This window comes from Crinia signifera, chromosome 3, assembly GCF_055691185.1.
Source record: "Crinia signifera chromosome 3, ASM5569118v1, whole genome shotgun sequence".
In the NCBI taxonomy this organism is placed as follows: Eukaryota; Metazoa; Chordata; class Amphibia; order Anura; family Myobatrachidae; genus Crinia; species Crinia signifera.
Window position 1 is genome coordinate 308,691,841 of NC_139219.1, and position 18,624 is coordinate 308,710,464.

Consider the following 18,624-nt stretch of genomic DNA (forward strand, 5'->3'; position numbering starts at 1 on the left):
CACCTAGCACAGCCATTATGCCACCATTAGTGGTCGACCATATGACTGTAGACCTAGACCTGGGGTAGCCAACCCTAGTCCTCGAGAGCTACCAACAGTGCATGTTTTGCAGGTCTCCTCACAGAATCACAAGTGAGCTAATTAGCTCCATCTGTGTATCTTTAAATATGTGTCAGTGATTAATGAGTGCAGCTGTGCAGCAGCTAGGTTGTCTGGAAAATGTGAACAGTTGGTAGCTCTCGAGGGCTAGGGTTGGCTACCACTAACCTAGACATTGTAGATCTAATATACCATAACCACGGTAAGTAGCCCATGGGGGACGTGGCTACGTGCAGGACAGGAGGACCTGCAGCAGGTATTGGAGATACACCCCCTCTCTCTCTCTCTCTCTCAATACAGTATGTACAGAGATTGCAAAACCCCAAAAAGTTTTGATGGTCCAAATTCTCATTACAACTCAGAAAGTTTAACTTTAATAAAATGTTTCTTATAACTTAAGTCAGACATGTCCAAACTGTGGCCCTCCAGCTGTTGTGAGACTACACATCCCAGCATGCATTGCCATGGTTTTCAGGCATGATGGGACTTGTAGTTTCACAACAGCTGGAGGGCCATAGTTTGGACATGCCTGACTTAGGCTAACTATACCATGCCCTCCAACAAAAAAATCAGTACAGGCATGGGGGTGTGGCCATAAATAGAGGTGTGGCCATTTGTAAAGGGGCATGGTCGTGACACTTTTACTTTATATTACACATCACCTTTAAAAATAAATCCCGAGCTTGCTGTCCCTACCTGGAACAGTCCCGTTGGCTGTGCGGAGTCTGGCTGGAAGAACAGGCGCCATAAGTCCACGCTGCCTGTTCTCCATGCTACGGCAGATCAGGCAGCACACTGGTGACGTCAGGCTGCCCGCTCTCTGATCCCAGCAGCGGCGGCTTGTGCTGTGGCAGAGGGGAGGAGAAAGAACTACAAATTCAGCCACTGGCTCCTCACAGCCGTGACATCCCTTAACAGGAGTCCCTCTCTGAGCAGGGGGAGGCGGGCCTGCCACGTCCCACCGCCATGCACACTGGGAGATGTAGTCCTGTCCGGCTGCTCTCCCACAGTCCCTGTGGTGCAGTGATGTTATGAACTACATCTCCCAGAGTTTTGTCAGTAAGTCAGAAAATTGGTACAATGGGTACAGTTCATTTTAGCCAGTACAGACTGTTAAAAAACGGTACGGCTAAAATGGTATAGTTGGAGGGTATGCTATAGTATACAGTGGCGTAAGTTTGTCCCAGTTGCCCGGAGGCAAAATAAATGTTGTTGCCCCCCCTTCACACAGCACCTTATATAAATATATGTATGCATGTGTGTATGTATGTATGCTATGTATAATATATTTAAATAAAAAACAGAGTGTGACAACTACAGTATGGTCCTGCTAGGAGGAGGAGTCAGCCACAGAAGCGATATTGAAGGCTTTTAATTAACTGATTCAAACTTTCAGGGGAGGAGAGGTGCCCCCTTGGGAGCAGGAGCCCAGCGGCAGATGACTCCATTGCCTCCCAGAATTACCCCTCTGGTACTATACATAATTGTTCTGCTTTCCCAGTGCTATGTGAGTGCTACATTACACTACACAATTCATAAGAGACACTATGGGGATTTTAAGCATTTCACACTGCGGTCAGGTCCTGTTTGCCGACATATAAATCCTGCTGATATCCTTGCTGGTGAAGGCTGGTTTAGCTAATAGACTCGTTTTAAACATCATTCAACAGCCCGACAAGGTCAAGAAGTCAGCAGTGGTTTATTCTAATGACCTAGACCACAAGCAGTATATGAGGGGGCAGGAACCACAGGGACGGGGGTCAAACCACAAGAGTGTCATCAACATCTACTAATTCTACCAGACTACTGTTATGCTGCGTTCTCATTGCCGCCCCTGCAAAATCCCGAGTTTTTGTTCCTGTGTTTTTGGCGGGGCATAGGGCATACAGCTCTACAGACCCCATTCATACTGCACCTTAGAACCAGGAAATTCCTGTGTCTGCCCTGTTTACACTGCTTCCCCTGGTCAGCCTGCCATCAAGTGTGTGGCATCTAAGAGAAGCTTTGATTGGATGTTTAAAAAGTTTTTTTGATTGGCTGTTTAAAAAGCAGCTTTGAGCAATGCAATGAACTTGCTTTTTTGCATTTTGTGAGAAAAACCCAGGTCTAGCCTGTTCACGCCGCCATACACCCGTGTATTACCCAGGAAAAACCCTGCAAAAAAAAACATGTGTAATTCCCAGGGTATAACACCCAGGAATTTCACAAAGACCCTTTTCACACTAAGACAGGGCACGGGAAATTACTGCTTGCCCTGGCAAAACCCCGGGTTTTTGCGGCAGTGAGAACGGGGTATTAGTGTGATTGTGTACAGTGCATGGATAGCATGCCTTCAGTTACAATTCTCATGTTACCATTATCGGTATCAGATTGATAGGTCTACAGTGTCAAAGACGACACCAAATGGTCGACTTGCAAAAAAAGGGATGGCGTCAAAATATCAACATGCGAATGGTGGACACATGTAAAATTATTGTTTTTCGCGTTTGTTTTTTTTTGTTTTTTTACATTCTTCCCAGGCATCCAAGTGGTTTCATACTTTAACAACCACTTGGATGCCGATAGGAAACAGTAAAGTAAGGGGGTTATTCTGGTTGATTCGCAAGGCTGGGAAATGGCAGCCTTGCAAATCCACCAAACCCCGCCCGCACAGGCTGCGAATGGATGTTTAGCATAAACATCCATTTGTATGCCTGCGGGTAACCTCCCACATCATTCGATGGTCGGCGACCATCGAAAGATGTGGAAGGTGCACGCATATATAAGTGACCTTTAAGTCACTTACATATGCGTGCACGCTGGCACGGATATGGGCGGACAGTTGACATCCGGTGATGTCATATGCCCACCCCCCCGCTCCTGCGTCACGGCCTCAGTACGCGCAACATCGGTCCTGCATGCGAATGCGTGCACAAGGACCAAATAAACTTGAATAACCCCCTTAGTGTACAAGCAATGGAAAACTAGACTGGCTGTTAGTTCGGGATGCAGTAAAAATCCTGACGGTCAAAATCCCGAATGGGTCATAATACCGACAAGGACAAAATCCCGACACGGTTAAAATCCCGACAATGAAAATCTCGACAAGGACAAAATCCCGACATTTAAAATCCTGACACGGTCAAAATAGCGACATATAGAATGTACAACAGTATTTCATGCCCTACCATCCACTAGGGCGTGGTGGGAGAATAAAATAGTGTGCCGAGCGAAGCGAGGGGCTGCGGTTCACTTCCAACTGTGTCCATGTCGACTGAGTGGACATTCGGGTCAAAAAACAGTAAAAAAAACCATGTCGACCTCGTGACCTGTCGATGGAAAGTCATGTTGACTGTTTCACCTATTCATTCTATATGTCGGTATTTTGACCTTGTCGGGGTTTTAAATGTCAGGATATTGGGGGAGATTCTCTATGCAAGAAATGCGGTAAAAACCCCTTTATCGGGGTTTTTACCGCATAACGCGGCGGGGGCATCGCCAGAAAAATCTGGCGATGCCCCATAGAAGCTAATGGGCTTCTACCGCATCCCACCGCCGCCTCGCAACGACCCCCGCCGCCCCGCACGGACCCCCGCATCGCCCCCTCCTCCCTTACCTGTGTCCGGGCAGCACAGCGCAGTGCTGCCCAGACCTTTGACCTCCTCCCTGCACTGATCCTCTTCCGGGTGCAGGGAGGAGGAGAGCCCGGCGCAGCAGCAGCAGCGCCGGGTGTGGGAGGGAGGGGGGAGCCGCCGGGACCTGCTGGGACCCGGCGACTCTCACCGCAAAGGACAGCTCTTAACGCAAGAGCTGTCTTTTGCCTTAATTATCGCATATGTTACAACATATGCGATAATTATAAATGCGATGGGCGGCGAAGGGGGGCGGAGATTCTTAGAGAATCTCCCCCTTTGTCCTTGTCGGTATTTTAAATGTCGGTATTTTGACCTTGTCGGGATTTTGTCCTTGTCTGTATTATAACCCATTCGGATTTTGACCCTGTCGGGATTTTGACCGTCGGGATTTCATACCGAATCCGTTAGTTCTACCACTTATGGAATCACTCACAGAGTGTCAGCGCTGCCACAAGAGACCGCCAGAGAGTGAGAGTGACACAACATGGCGTGTGGCACAGGAATAACTGGGAATGGTGAGCGCTAGTCATGTGTTCAGGATTTCTGTCTGTGGAAGCAAATAGTTAATAACTCATACTGTATATGAGATGAACTCGCTTGCGGGTGGCTAAAGAAATCCTATAAAACCCGACTTGTTGGGATTGCCATCTAAATGCTGTCTGAAGATTGATGGACTGGGGAATGTACAGAAAATAATGATGACAGGGCCCCTTACCTAGTACATACCTCCCAACATTTGTCACACTGCAATCGGGACACTCGCGCGGCCGAAAAAAAGGATGTGGCCTATGGAAAGGGGATGTGGTCTTACGGGGACGCTGTGTCCTCAGGCCATGCCAACAGTATTTCCTTCTGGCGTGGTGGGGGTGGGGGGACACTCCGGGCACTGCCGGCCCCGGGCGGGATGCAGGACCGTCCCATCCCCAAAAAACGGGGTGGTCCCACGAATAGCGGGACAGTTGGGCGGTATGCCCAGTCGATGAGTAAATAAGTGTTTACGTGCCTGATTCAGAGATGGATGCGAGGGAGTCCGCAGTAGCAAATATTCACCCAACTGCACAAACATGGGCATTGCGTGTAGTTAGCATGCAGCTGTGAATCAGGTCCTGCACATGTGTAACGGGTGCCTTCACCTCGATGATTGGCCCTTTAGTCATCAGTCACATCAGTCTTGGCCATAGTGGATTTTACAATATACAGTATATACCCAACCTCCATACTTGCCTATTCTGAGGGAAGGCCAGGAGGCTCTCGAAAATCACGCAGCCCTGCATGCCCCCTGGGAAAGTAGACAGGTCCTCGAGGAGATTACGTGGTTTTTGCTGGTTCGTGTCATTGTAGACCCACTATGATGCTGTTAACCATCCATGCCCCTGCGCCACCCACCATCTAGGTTGCCACGCCCCTTCCGCTTAGACCCGGATGCTCCTCCCGGAAAGGGGCAGTAGGAATGTCAGTATATATGCCTACCACATGTACATACATACATGCAATGGTTATTTTATTTTTGTCAGTAGCCAAGTAACCACCCAGCATATTTTTGGGGTTTGGGAGGAAACTCGAGCACATGCAGGAAACCCATGCAAACACAGGTAAGCCCTTTTTAGGCATCAGCAGGAGCACTGACAGCTGTGCTGGGGGCAGGTTCCGGGAGGGGGCGTGGCCAATGCATATAGGTATGGTAACCTCCTCATTAGGAAATGTCAAACATGTTAGCCTTTGTGTGGCCACGTGCTGTATGGGGGTGTCGGCGTGAGGACTAATGTGTGCATGCGAGGGGACACTGTACACATAAGGTGTCCATGTCGACAGACACAAAAAACCCCATGAAAAACGGATGTTGACTTTTTTCATGTTGACCTATTGTGTCGACCTTTTTAACATTTCAACCTAATCTATCTACCTTTTTTCGTGTGTTGACCAATAGTGGTCAGCCAATTGACTGTCGACCTTAATTGTGTGGACCCTATGACCCATACACCACCTCTCTGCGTCACTGGTAATCAGACCCAAGAGCTCAGAGCTTCGAGGCAGCCAGCCAATCACTGCGCCATTCTTCCTGTATATAGCCTGTATCACTGCAGTTATTGTCCATGTGCAGATTCAGCCAGGGGAGAACTTCTGATACGAGATGGAAACAGGTCTCTATAAATAGTTACAGAAAGAAATCCGTGACTTTGCAAAGTCTTTAAAGCATTTTTCTCTCATTTAAGCCGGCATGCCATCCTCGCATAACCTGATTAGTATACAGCACATGCTGTGTATCACTGCATAGAAAAATATAATGTGCTTGAAATAACTTGAGTGTTTATAATGAAGGAAATATGTCCAGCACGCGGTAGGTAGGTGACTCCTCTGCAGTCTGCAATGTTATGACAGAGGAGTTCTGTACCGGAGCAGACACAGAGGGCCTCATTTTCATAGGGCAGGGGATGTGGGGATGAAGGCATTAGGTCGGCATCAAAAGGACAACCACTATTGGTCGACAGTCAAAAGATCGACACATGGAAAAGGTTGACATGAGTTTTTCACGTTTTCTTTTTGGTAAATGTTGTTTAAAGGCCTTGTTCATACGTTACCATCCCAGCGGAGGGGGATATAATAACGTACCCGGAGCTGCGAGTCTACGTCAACATCACCAAAAAAACTCTTGTTGACCTTTTGACTGTCGACCTTTTGATGATGTCAACCTAATGCATGTCAACCTTTTTCAGTTGTCGACATTTTTGACTGTCGACCTGACAACCTGATGGAGCTGCAGCTCCAGGTCCACTCTTTAAATAGCTGAGGGCCTGGGCTTTCCAAAGAGCCAGGCCGCATGTTGCTAGCCCCCCCGGGAACTGGAGATACCGCCGGGCAAAGCTGGAACGTTTTCCCCATAGGATAACATGGGACCCGCTAATTTCGAACCCCCAGTTCCAAAGGCTTCCAGTTCCCCCTCCGACATCACAGAAGCTCGAGGTTGATCTCTTTCGAACCCAAATTCGCTGGGCCTTCAATCTGATACCAGGCTGGTCTATATGGGTCAATTGGTTCCAGAGATATTGTGGGTAAATCAATTTTTTTATTTCTGAAATGTAATTTCATGGCTGTTCATATTGCTTGAGGGCAGATTTCTCTGGAACCAAACGGCCCAGTTACACAGGACCAAAATCATTCGAACCCCTCTCAAAAGTTCTTCAATATGATACTGATCTCATATAAATGGGTCAGTTGGTTCCGAAGATCTAGCCGGTGTGTTAAAAGGGGGGCAGGGGAGAGGGGGTGGTTTTCTCTCCCCCTCACACCAGAAAATGCAGGGACTAGGCTGGTGTAAAAGTGGCCAACCCAGGAATGTCCCTACATCATCCTGGGACCATATTCCCAGGTAAGTCCCTGCATTTTCTGGTGTGAAAGGGGTATTATTTCAAATAGCCGGGACCTACAGTGCTCTGAATACAGCCCCCTGCTCTCTGCCTGGCTGTCACTTCTGCCCGACGCCGGCTGTCCCACAGTTACCGCGAGCATGTATTCCTCCTTGGCAATAAGCATGTAATCCCACATGGCAATGAGCATGGAACTCCTGACAATGAGCATGTAGGTAAGCAGCACTTATGTAGCATAATTTTTAATAGGCATTATGGTCTTTGGCATAATACGTAATGGACATTATGGTTTGTGGCTTAACATGTAATGGGCATTATGGTGTAAATTTTTAATGCGCGCCTTTGCCGTTCAATGCCCCTGTTTATGAAGCATATTGTGAATTTTTGCTCAATCCGTTTGGTATAGTGTGTATTTTGGCTCATTCCATGTGGCAAAATATGAATTTTGCCTTAATCTGTGTGGCATAACATGAATTTTTACTCAATTCATGTGCCATAGTGTCAATTTTGGCTCAGTCGGTGTGAATTTTGACTCATTCCATGTGGCATAATGTGTAAGAGGCAATTACAGTATAAGGGGGTTACTATTGTGTTACATGATTTGTATAAGGGGTATATGGTGTGGTAAATTTAGGTGACCACATAAAAGGTGCTGAAATGTTGTCTACCAAGTTTTGGATTTTAGTATTTTTTTTATGACTGGAGTGCCGCCTCACCCCGCAAGTATCTTAGGACATCGGCATCCTGTGGGTGCACCTTGTGAGGGCACCCAGCAATATATCGCCCTGCATCCTGTGAGTGTCGGAATTTTTAATATATCCTTTGCATTTTTCCTATGCCAGCTCCCTGCCTTTTCCAGGCATATATAATTAGTTACATAGTGGTAGATGCTCAAATTAGTTCAGTAAAACTTTTCAGGTGCATGCAAGGGAGGGGTTAATACTTAGTAAGTAACAAGACATTGGTTCCCCTGGCACACTGAATAGTTTTAGCAACCAATCTTGAACACTACATGATAATAGAATTCAGAGATATTGGTTACATACTGTATACCTGCGCAGGTGTATGATATGCCCCCAAGCCGCGTCAAGGCTTCTCTGTATATTGGGGGTCCCTAGCGCTATATCTAGGTGCAGGGTGTGGCACCCCAAAAACTATCACAAGCTAGGAGGCCCAGTGCAGCATGCCAGTGAGATACTACAGTAAGTGTTAATAATTAGTGATAGGAAGCCGAAGCTATATATAGAGAGAGATAAATGAAATGTAATTAAAATAAGAGAGAGAGAGTGTTAGTGAGGGAAAAGTGTTAATAGAATGTAAGGGCATGCCGCACTAAAGCCACCCAGCCCAACCAGTCCAGGGGCACCACACCCTACACCACTGTTACCCTAAATTGGGTCTACAATTAGTCAGCAAGGAGCCACATGATAATGGCTCCTTACTTGGTATATCTGAACTAAGAGCTACCTACCTTGGAGCAACCCCAGACTACTTCATGTGGCATATCAGGACCTGCATCTCCGCCTAATGCAAGCTCCTCTCTGCCTCTCACCACATACATACAGATAGTGGTAGATGCTCAAATTAGTTCAGTAAAACTTTTCAGGTGCATGAGGGAGGGGTTAATACTTAGTAAGTAACAAGACATATATATATATATATATATATAATTAGTTGAAAGTATTTACACAAATAGAGACACACCCATGAGCAGACCACCCAAACAGAACACTGGTCACGCCCCCCACATTGGGGCAGATGTATTAAGCCTTAACAAGAGATAAATGCAAGGGTGATAAAGAGAGATAAGAGTCCAGCCAATCAGCTCCTTACTGACTTTTTCAAACACAGCCTGTAACATGGCAGTTAGCAGGTGATTGGCTGGATGTTTATCTCTCTTTATCACTCTTGAATTTATCTCCTGTTAAGGCTTAATACATCTGCCCCATTATTAGGTGCTGGCCACAACCCCTATTATTGCGCATAATAGGCCTTTGATAATTTTCAGCTCCAGGCCCATTTAAACCTTAATCTGGCACTGGCCCCAATATGAATGGGGCAGTGATCGGGCAGCTGATAACGTTGTGCCTAAAGCCCGCCTGACATCCAAGGCCAGCAACAGAAATCTTGGGGCCCTGTGCAAATGGGGCCCTTTCCAAATCCACACAACCCTCTTCTGCATGAGCCTCATTTAAACTTTTGCTACTCCAGATCCAGACCCAAAGGGATGACAACGGGGGTTTGGGCCTCTTCCCATGAGTCCATACCCCCTACATCACGAGTCCATGGCCCTTTTTGATGACATCACATGCACTATATATTGCTGCACCTGGTGTCATTAGAGTGAGGGGCACTCCAGCCGGTACATGGCCCCGCCTATTATAGCCGAGTATTGTACTTTATAACAGACCTGCAACGGAAAATCTCAGAACAATTTGTTTTACTTTTGTGGTTCAGGTCTGAGAATTGTATTTGAATTTTGCGGTCTAGTCTTCCATAACGTTGTTTCCCAGAAATGTATCTGGCACGGTAAATATAAGTGCAGTGAAGTGTTAGAAATCTGTTTTCAGAGGAGTCTGGGAATTTATTTTAAAAATGATCTTTTACAACTTTTCCCTGAGTTATTTATTATTGCCAGTTGTCTGTTTAGTTCCCAGATAGAATGAAGGCATAAATCTCTTAACAAAGGATATTTTAATTAATCATTCACAGCAGCACCGGAGATCCTACCTGCAGTGCTGCTGTGAATGACCCATTCAATATCCTTTGGGATCGGGGTGGAGCCTTAAGACGAGCAGCAGAATTGTCACTGGGCAGCAGCACCAGAGCTTGTGGGAGTAACAGTTCCAGTCGGGGTGTGGGATCCTACAGTATATTCAATACAAGGAGCATTTTTTTTTGACTTTTCTACAATACAGGGAGCATTCTAGTGACCTATGGAGGAAATAGCAAACTTTCTAAAGAGCGGAGAAGTGCACAAGTGGATACATTTCCCATAGCAACCTATCAAATACCATATAAATAATAGGTACAAGCTGATTTGTTGCTAGTAACTGATACAAGAAAGGGGACATTCGAATATGTGAATACAATACAGAGAGAGCTAGTGACTGATACAAGGAAGGAAACATTGTAATATGTCTGTACAATACAGAGAGCATACCAGTGATAAATACAGACAATGGGTGAAATTTAATAGGAGAGATTCAGAAAGGGAGAGATTTGGTAAGTTTTTTTTAAAGCGGCAATCATTTACAATTTTAAAATCAAACTGGTTTTGCAGTGTAAATGATTGCCGCTTTAAAAAAAAAAAAACTAGAGATTTCTTACCAAATCTCTCACTTTCTGAATCTCTCATCCTATTAAATATCACCCAATATTCTAGTGATCACATTGAATACCAGTATACCGTATCCATCCTGTTTTTTTTAATACAATGTAGATCCCCAAATCTATAGAGATCTTTCAATGCAAATCTCACCTGCCATCCTGGATTTGGTCACCAAAACCTGTAAATATCCTTTCTTGAAACCTTGTAACCATTGAACAAATGGGACACATTCAATAGTTTAATTGAGATATAATTCAAGAAAGAAACGAAAGAAGCTGAGTGTGGAGTGATCTGGGCGTAGTCTTCCCAACACACCGAGCACTTAATCCCGGATCAGCGGGAAAGCTAAATATACAGAAAATTTATGAAATTTCTGAGAATCTCTGAAACGTTTCTCATGAGCAGAACAAGTCCTCAGCATAAGAAACAAATGTTATCTAGACGAAGGATAAAAGTATAGAAAATCCTCCATAAGCTCCCTTGATCTATTAATAATTACATTTGGCGTTGGCGCCCATACGTTCACAAAACTAATGCCAAAACCTTTATTTTTATTGACATATATTGAACAAAAAAAAGATACAGTCTGACAGATAAGAATCTATTGACACAAACTTTGAGCCTTACAGGGAATATGAGGAAATTGACCAATTTATTTAAGTGCAAAGGAGCCTTTTATCAAAATAAATTTAAGGGCTATCCCTCACCAAAAAATCTATTTCCTGGGGAACACTAGCAGATATTAAGTATCCCTTGGATAATGGGTGGATTAAGACTTGTGGGGACCCCGAGTTATCTAAATTGTCGGGAGCCTCCATATATAAAATGACTCCTTGCCCTACTCACGACCACCACCATCCCCTCTAATATGGCAACAGGGCACCCTAGCCCCCACTCCCTCACAGATTCACATCTAAGGACATGGTAGGACAAAGCAAAGGTAGGAACATTTCACCGAGCGAGTACATGAAAATTCCCAGAGTGCCGCTGTCTGCTTCTTAGCCTACTCCTGCACAACTGTTCCAGAAGGCACCTGGGTCCCTGACCAGCTGGGGGAGTGCCAGGTCAACACACACCTTGCTATATATATATATATATATATATATATATATATATATATACACACAGGGCTATTTTTCAGCAGGCTCCAGCAGGAACTGAGGCCCTTATTCTAGTTCACTCTTTCTGACAAAATATTTCTTAGATGGACAAAACCATGTGCACTGCAGGTGAGGCAGGTGGGTACTTATGTAGTATCTGGGCTGCTGATTTTCTGATTGTAGGCCTTACCTTAAGGTATACAATCAGATGCGATTCGACGCGATTTTCCGTAAAATCGCATCGAATCGCATCCGATATCGCATGCGATATCGGATGTGATTCGATGCGATTTTGTATAGGATTCAATGTTAACAAGGTCCTGTTCATTTCCCCACTATCCAAGTGGGCATAGAGTTGATTTTATAAAGCGTGGCGAGCGGACGCAGATTTTTCAAAAAGTATTCTGTGTCCCCTCGCGGGGCTCGCTACGCTCGCCACGCTTCGGGCTCGGTGGCTCGCTACGCTTGCCACAGGTTTATATCCAACTCCATGCCCACTTGGATAGTGGGGAAAGGAAAAGGACCTGTTTTTTCCATTGAATTCTATGTTAAAATGGACTCCAATTATTTTAACATTGAATCCTATGGAAAAATCGGGACCACCGCATTGCATCGCATACGATTTGGTCGCATGCGATGCTACCGATCCAACCCAATATCTAAATCGGATGCCCAGATACTACATAAGTACCGGCAGGTGTTACTTGTGCAGAGATAATTAGATTTGGGTGGGGTTTTACACCTGCCTCACCTGCAGTGCACATGGTTTTGTTCATCTAAGAAATATTTTGTCAGAAAGAGTGAACTAGAATAAGGCCCTCAGTTCATATAACAAGCATACGGTATGAAGATTATCCCCTCCGTTCCAGCAACAGGTGTGCACTATCTCTGCGCAGCTATCACGCCATTAAACAATACTATTTCAGTTAGTTTCTATAATGTTAAATAAAGAATAAAGATCTTCACCTGGAACAATACAGGAACAAGCTTATCCTTATATTACACTGCATATAGGAATCAGTGTAACAGAAGAGAAGTTCCTAATAGAAACCTGATATACAGCATTGGATTTCCCCCACCCCTCCCTCCGTGCTTACTTACAGTACTAGGAGAATAATCGTTACATACTGTGGGCCAGATTCTCTAAGCTTCAAAAGTGATACAATGAAGAGTGATAAACAGCCAGCCAATCAGCTCCTGCCTGACATTTTTTAAACACAGTCTGTGACATGGCAGACAGTAGCTGATTGGCTGGCTGATTATCACTCTCCATTTTATCACTTTTGAAGTTTAGAGAATCTGACCCTGTATGAGAAGGGTATACGATAAACTTTGACTTTCCAGTCTTTGAAAATTTGGGTGGGTGTAGATGTGCTGTAAATCAGGTAAGACTCCTGGACTCTGGTGTGCAGGAGAACCCTTGGTTTCACATCAGGAACTAAACTGAACAACCAATAGAAAACTCCCTCCCATCATGCATAGCCCCAGGTAAAGTTTGGTGCAGTGGTAGTGCATACTGGGCTCTGGGGCCCCCAAAGCGGCTGGCTCCCATAGCAGCTGCACTCTCCATAGTCCCACCAGTGCTGAGCACTGTTATACTGTAGAACAGAACAAGAACATTGTGCAGCTTAGTGGGAGAATACCACCAGCTGTACTACACCGCATCTGGTTCTATAGAGGGACTGATAAAGGTCCCAATTTCTGTTTGGGAATTAGAATCAGGAACTATTTGCCAAGACATCTCTCCCAATACATTCCTCCTTCATGTTTTACCAGCCAAGGAGCATGGAGGGAGTACACCACTCAGATGATCACAGACTATAGAAAATCAGTGAACTCCATCCAAATTGAAAGCAGGTCATGAAAGTGTCTGCCAGCAACGTACGCCTGAGCACAATGCACTAAGTGCAGGTGGTTAGACTGGATTTATACCAGTACGGCTCTGTCACACTAAGCTAAGCAAACTGGAGCCAAAAGCAGCCAATCCACAAACAAACAACACACGATTGTCTCTGCAAGTTACTACACAAGCTGAGGCCAAGGTTCTTCTTAACTGCTCCTTTTAACAATCCCACAAAATATAAGACAGAACTGGGCACACTTTATAATCGTTATACAGATTAACCAAACCTAGGACCGTCTGGAGGAGGGGGGCACAGCAGGAGCCCAGGGCAGCCAGAGAGGCGGAGCTATGTCCAAACCCATTGGCAGGATGCACATTTGCATCAGTGCATAGAATGCAGAGCATGGGGTAGCCACTCCTCCACTCGGGGCTCAACACACATGACAGTTGTTGACAGTTGATAGCCAATAAGATCCTGCTTTGAAATCAGAGTAAATCAGAACCTGCACATCTCTAGTTAATATGAGTGCATTCTGGTAGCTGATGCTACACCGGGCTGGCTCTACCATCAGCTGCCTAGGGGCGTAAAGAATCTGGGGTGTACACCTGCCTATCCCAAATTGAAGAATGACTTTGAGAGAGGCATCCTTTGGAAACTGAATGCAAATGGCAGGTGTTGAACTTCTAATGCAAACAGCAGGTGTTGGACTTCTAAGACCCCTCCACACTTGTGGGTGGTAGTGGAAGCAGTAAGCTCAAGTTTTGCCTAGGGTGGCCAAAAACCTTGCACCGGCCCCGATGCTACGGATCCCATGATCCCCACCGTTAGCCAACATCATTTCTTTTTCTTCGCAGGAACCTCTTCCTTTCGTCCCCTCATGCCAGTCTTATTCACTGCTACTTGGCCTAGTTCCATGGGATATACAGTACAGTATGCACGATCATTTCTCTGTATTATACCCAAATAACCAATGTCAAATTGAGTGTTTACAGTCCCTTTAAAGGACCAACTGGTAAATCTACCACGGGGCACTTGGCTTGTAGAAAACAAAAGTTAAGACTTGCACTAACAAAGGATGAGTTGGTTCTTCATAAAGGTTCTCAAAGTGGGTGAACTTTTGGATAGTCCTAGGATCTTTAGTTTTCTACCATGTGTTCATTGCCCATGGGATCACAATTAAAGCAGGCACAGGTCCGTCCTTTCACAGGTCAGTACCCAGAGGGACATTCTCAGTAATGGTTTATGCTAGAGGTGCATAGGCTACTGGTCCAGCACCCGGAGTACCCATCTCCACCAGCTTCAGTGTCCTCAGGGACTCCTGACCGCGATATGTTAAATCCAGGGACTCCAATCGCATGCGGCCAATAGGATAATGCTTGTTAATATCACATGAAGGTGGCATGAGACTCAGCGAGCACAGAATTAACAGTAGTCAAGGGTTAACTACAGGAATGCAATATTGTAGTATAACAGGCTGGTGTATACAGTGTATGGTGCAGGTATTTATCGTTCTGTAGCTTGAGTTATAGGGTAATGGAAGGCTCTAGTGGAAGTCTGCACAGCCTAGCTGTATCTGTCAGGATCTCAGCGGCTCTAGCGCTGTGGTTCTATATATATATATATATATATATAGGTACTGACAGGATCTGACAGGACCCACTCCCCAAAGGATGATACAGTAATTGTAACTAAGGACATGCTACACGGAGCTTTGGCTGTGTCCTCTCCCCAGCGTCTAGCGCGGTCTACGTCTTTCCACAGCACAGCGCGGGATACCTCAGAGAAGGATACGCTGTCACTAACTTCTCCTTTCCCTCAGGAGACGTGCGGACAGACATCGTTGGAAAAAGGCACGCTGACACGGACTAGGCGCGCTGGCTCCTGACTAGCTGAGTGCCCTGAGTGCAACAGCGTGTGGGGATGCTGGGGACGCCCACTACTGGGGATAGCAAGGGGACTGCGGGTTGTGGGGACAGGTGCAGAGCGCACCATACGACCAGTTTCTGCCACCCTGATACTTATATCAGTTTTATTTTCTGATGCAGCTACTGTAAGTGTATATACCTTGTGCTTGTCCTACATTGTCTTGAACTGTAACTCACTATGGGCCAGATGTATCAAGCTTCAAAAGTGATAAAATGGAGAGTGATAAACAACCAGCCAATCAGCTCCTACCTGTTATTTTTCAAACCCAGCCTGTAACATGACAGGAGCTGATTGGCTGGATGTTTATCACTCTCCATTTTATCACTTTTTGAAGCTTGATACATCTGGCCCTGTGGGAGGTATTATCTAAACGAAAAATGCGCTAAAAAGGTGCAAAATGGAATTGTCCCTGGGAAGGTTGTAATAGGACATTGCACACTTGACAAACCAGTCATTTCAGCCAGAGGGACTGCCAAACCTGTGACTGAAATGACTGGTTCATTTTGGCCCCCACAATAAGGTACAGACTGACTGATGTCATCATTCGCCATCCTAATCTTCACTCTCATCAGTGTGTACATCCTTGGAGTCATCATGAGCGATGTCTGTGTTTTGCAATGGAATTGGTGGGAAAGGTCTTTCTCGTGATATTTGTAGTTTTATGAACATCATTTTTTCAAAATTTTGAGGAAGTAGCCTCCGACGACGATCACTCACAAGGTTCCCAGCAGTGCTGAACACTCTCTCCGAGTACACACTGGAGGGTGGGCAGCTTAAGTAATACAAAGCCAGCCTGTACAAGGGCCTCCATATTGCCTTTTATTTATTTCCAGTATGTGAAAGGACTCTCTGACATGCCTACAATGATGCTGTCCTGAAATAGTCCTCCACTAACCCCTGCACAGTGACCGTATCTGATGGAGTAGACACGCTAGATGTGTCACTGATACTGGTCAAATCACTTAAGGCCCCCTTACATTATGCGATTTGGGCACGATTTTGCCCGATTCGGATGAATCGGGCCGTGAAATCGTCCCAAATCGCATATGGTGACATCCCCTCCGACCCGATGCGTGGCCCCGTGCGCATCGGATCGGAGATGGGAGGTCAGACGGGCTGCACATAAGATTTGCTAAATCTTATGTGCTGCCCGGAGCCGTGCTGCCCCACAACAGGGGACCTACCAGAGTCAGGCGCAGGGAGCCGGGCAGCATCAGCGGGAGCAGGGGGGGCGGCGCAGAGTACCAGGGAGCCGGGCAGGAGAAGACGCTGCAGCAGCAGCACTTAAAAAAAAAAGGGCCATACAAACGCATAAGAAGCCATTCATTGGCTGAGACCTCTCTCAGCCAATCGCTCATTGGCTGAGAGAGGTCTCAGCCAATCAATGGCTTCCTATTCATTTGTATGGGGTTTTTCTTTTTTTTTGGAAGTGCTGCTGCTGCATCGTGTTCTCCTGCCCGGCTCCCTGGTACTCTGCGCCGCCGCCCCCCCTGCTCCCTGCCCAGCGGCTTCCTGCCCGGCTCCCTGCACCCCGACCCCCCCCCCCCCTGCCCACTCTCTGTTTGCAGGCATATTCCTGCTGCTGTCCCCCGCTCCCATTGTCCCTGCAGCTCCCCGGGAGTGGCATGTGATAAATCGCATGCGATTCATCACATGCAAAACTTGGCACATAAAGTGCCATCACATGTGATCCCTCCCGGGGAGCTGCTGGGACAATCGGGTCCGACTTGTCGTTATGACAAGTCGGACAAATGTAAGGGGGCCTTTAGACCCGACCAGATGTCCAAAAAAGGTGTTTTTGTGGACTGCTTTTCACCCCACTAGATATTTTTGGAAAATGCCTTTTTTTTACGGGATGATTTGTGCGAAATTGAAGGAGGACGTCACTTCAGTTGCCAACTTGTACACCTGGAGCTCTTTGCATGTTGTAAAATCTGTGTCAGTTGGAAAGAAAGACACAGCATAGGACTTGAACCTCAGATCAAGCACAGTTGCCAAAATGTAGTGTTCCGCTCTCAACATATTGGCAACCCATGTATCCTGTCGAAGACAAAAAAGTTGCTGCAATCTCCTGCACACTGTTGCGGAGTGCCACAGAATCCGAACCGCTCATCTCTACTAGTATGTTGAACATTCACCCCTGAAATGTATCACCAAGTGGCAGGTTCCCATTCCTATCCCATAAAAAGCATCCAATCATTCAGTCCTTTTACTACAGTTCTACCAGCTCAGATTATTTCCAGCTAACCTCTACAACAGGGGAGGCCAAACTAATCCTTGAGATCTACCAGCAGTTCAAATTTTCCAGACCACCTACTGTAGCTGGTGCACAGAGACAGACATCTCACATTTTGAAACATGCTGCATTGCTTCATTACTGACACATATAGATCCACTGGGAAACATGGACTATTGGTAAATTTCGAGGACCGGTTTGGCCCCCCTCAGTCGTTAAGATCCTTTTGGAATCCTAGTCCTGGCATAAGTCTTCCAGTGAATTGCTGATCGTTATGTATTCTGTTGGCAAGTGCACTTTGCAAGTGTTCCCGTAATTAATAACCATTATACAACTAAAAGCCGGGTCACACCCGGGATATTGGACTTGGGTGTGACCTGGATCTTGACCCCTTTTACATGGCATCCCCACCCTGCATAATACCGGGTGGGTGATGTCACCGGAGGCGGGACCTGAGCCGGCGCTGGGAGATGACATCCTCTCCCGGCACCAACTTTTCTATTGCAGTGAACGGGTCCGGGGTTGCATCGACCCGGGTTACCCGTTTACACTACACCCCTATGAGGGTTCAACCCATGTTCAACCTCGAACATTTGCCAGGTTGAAATCCTGGGTCAAGGGACTTGGGCCAGAGCATTTACAATGCCTGCAAACCTGGGTTTTTACGTGCTCCCTCGATTCTTAGGGCTGGTGTAAAGGGGGTTTTAGTAAATTACCCCTTATGTGATTGACGATCAATCGCTCTATGAAAAAAGTTTATCAATTAAGATAATATAAAAGGATAACTAATTTGTGCCCAACATTTCCTCTGTCACAGGGCTCAGCTAGGTAAAGGCATGTTCCTGTATGCTTAATTTCCCCCAAATGTGTTACGCTAAAATACACATAGCGATCATGCATACAGCACAGGTTCACATAGAGGATTACGCACCAGTACTTTCACCTCACAGGGGTTGCGTTCATGTGTGGACATTGAAACACGCAGCTATAGCTTACGCAACCTGATGATAAAGCCAAACATTTCTATATCATGAAGTAAAAATTCTAAATTGTTGCTGTAGTTACAGATCTAATTGTTGGGGGTTATTTGTAAGAGGATCACACCCATC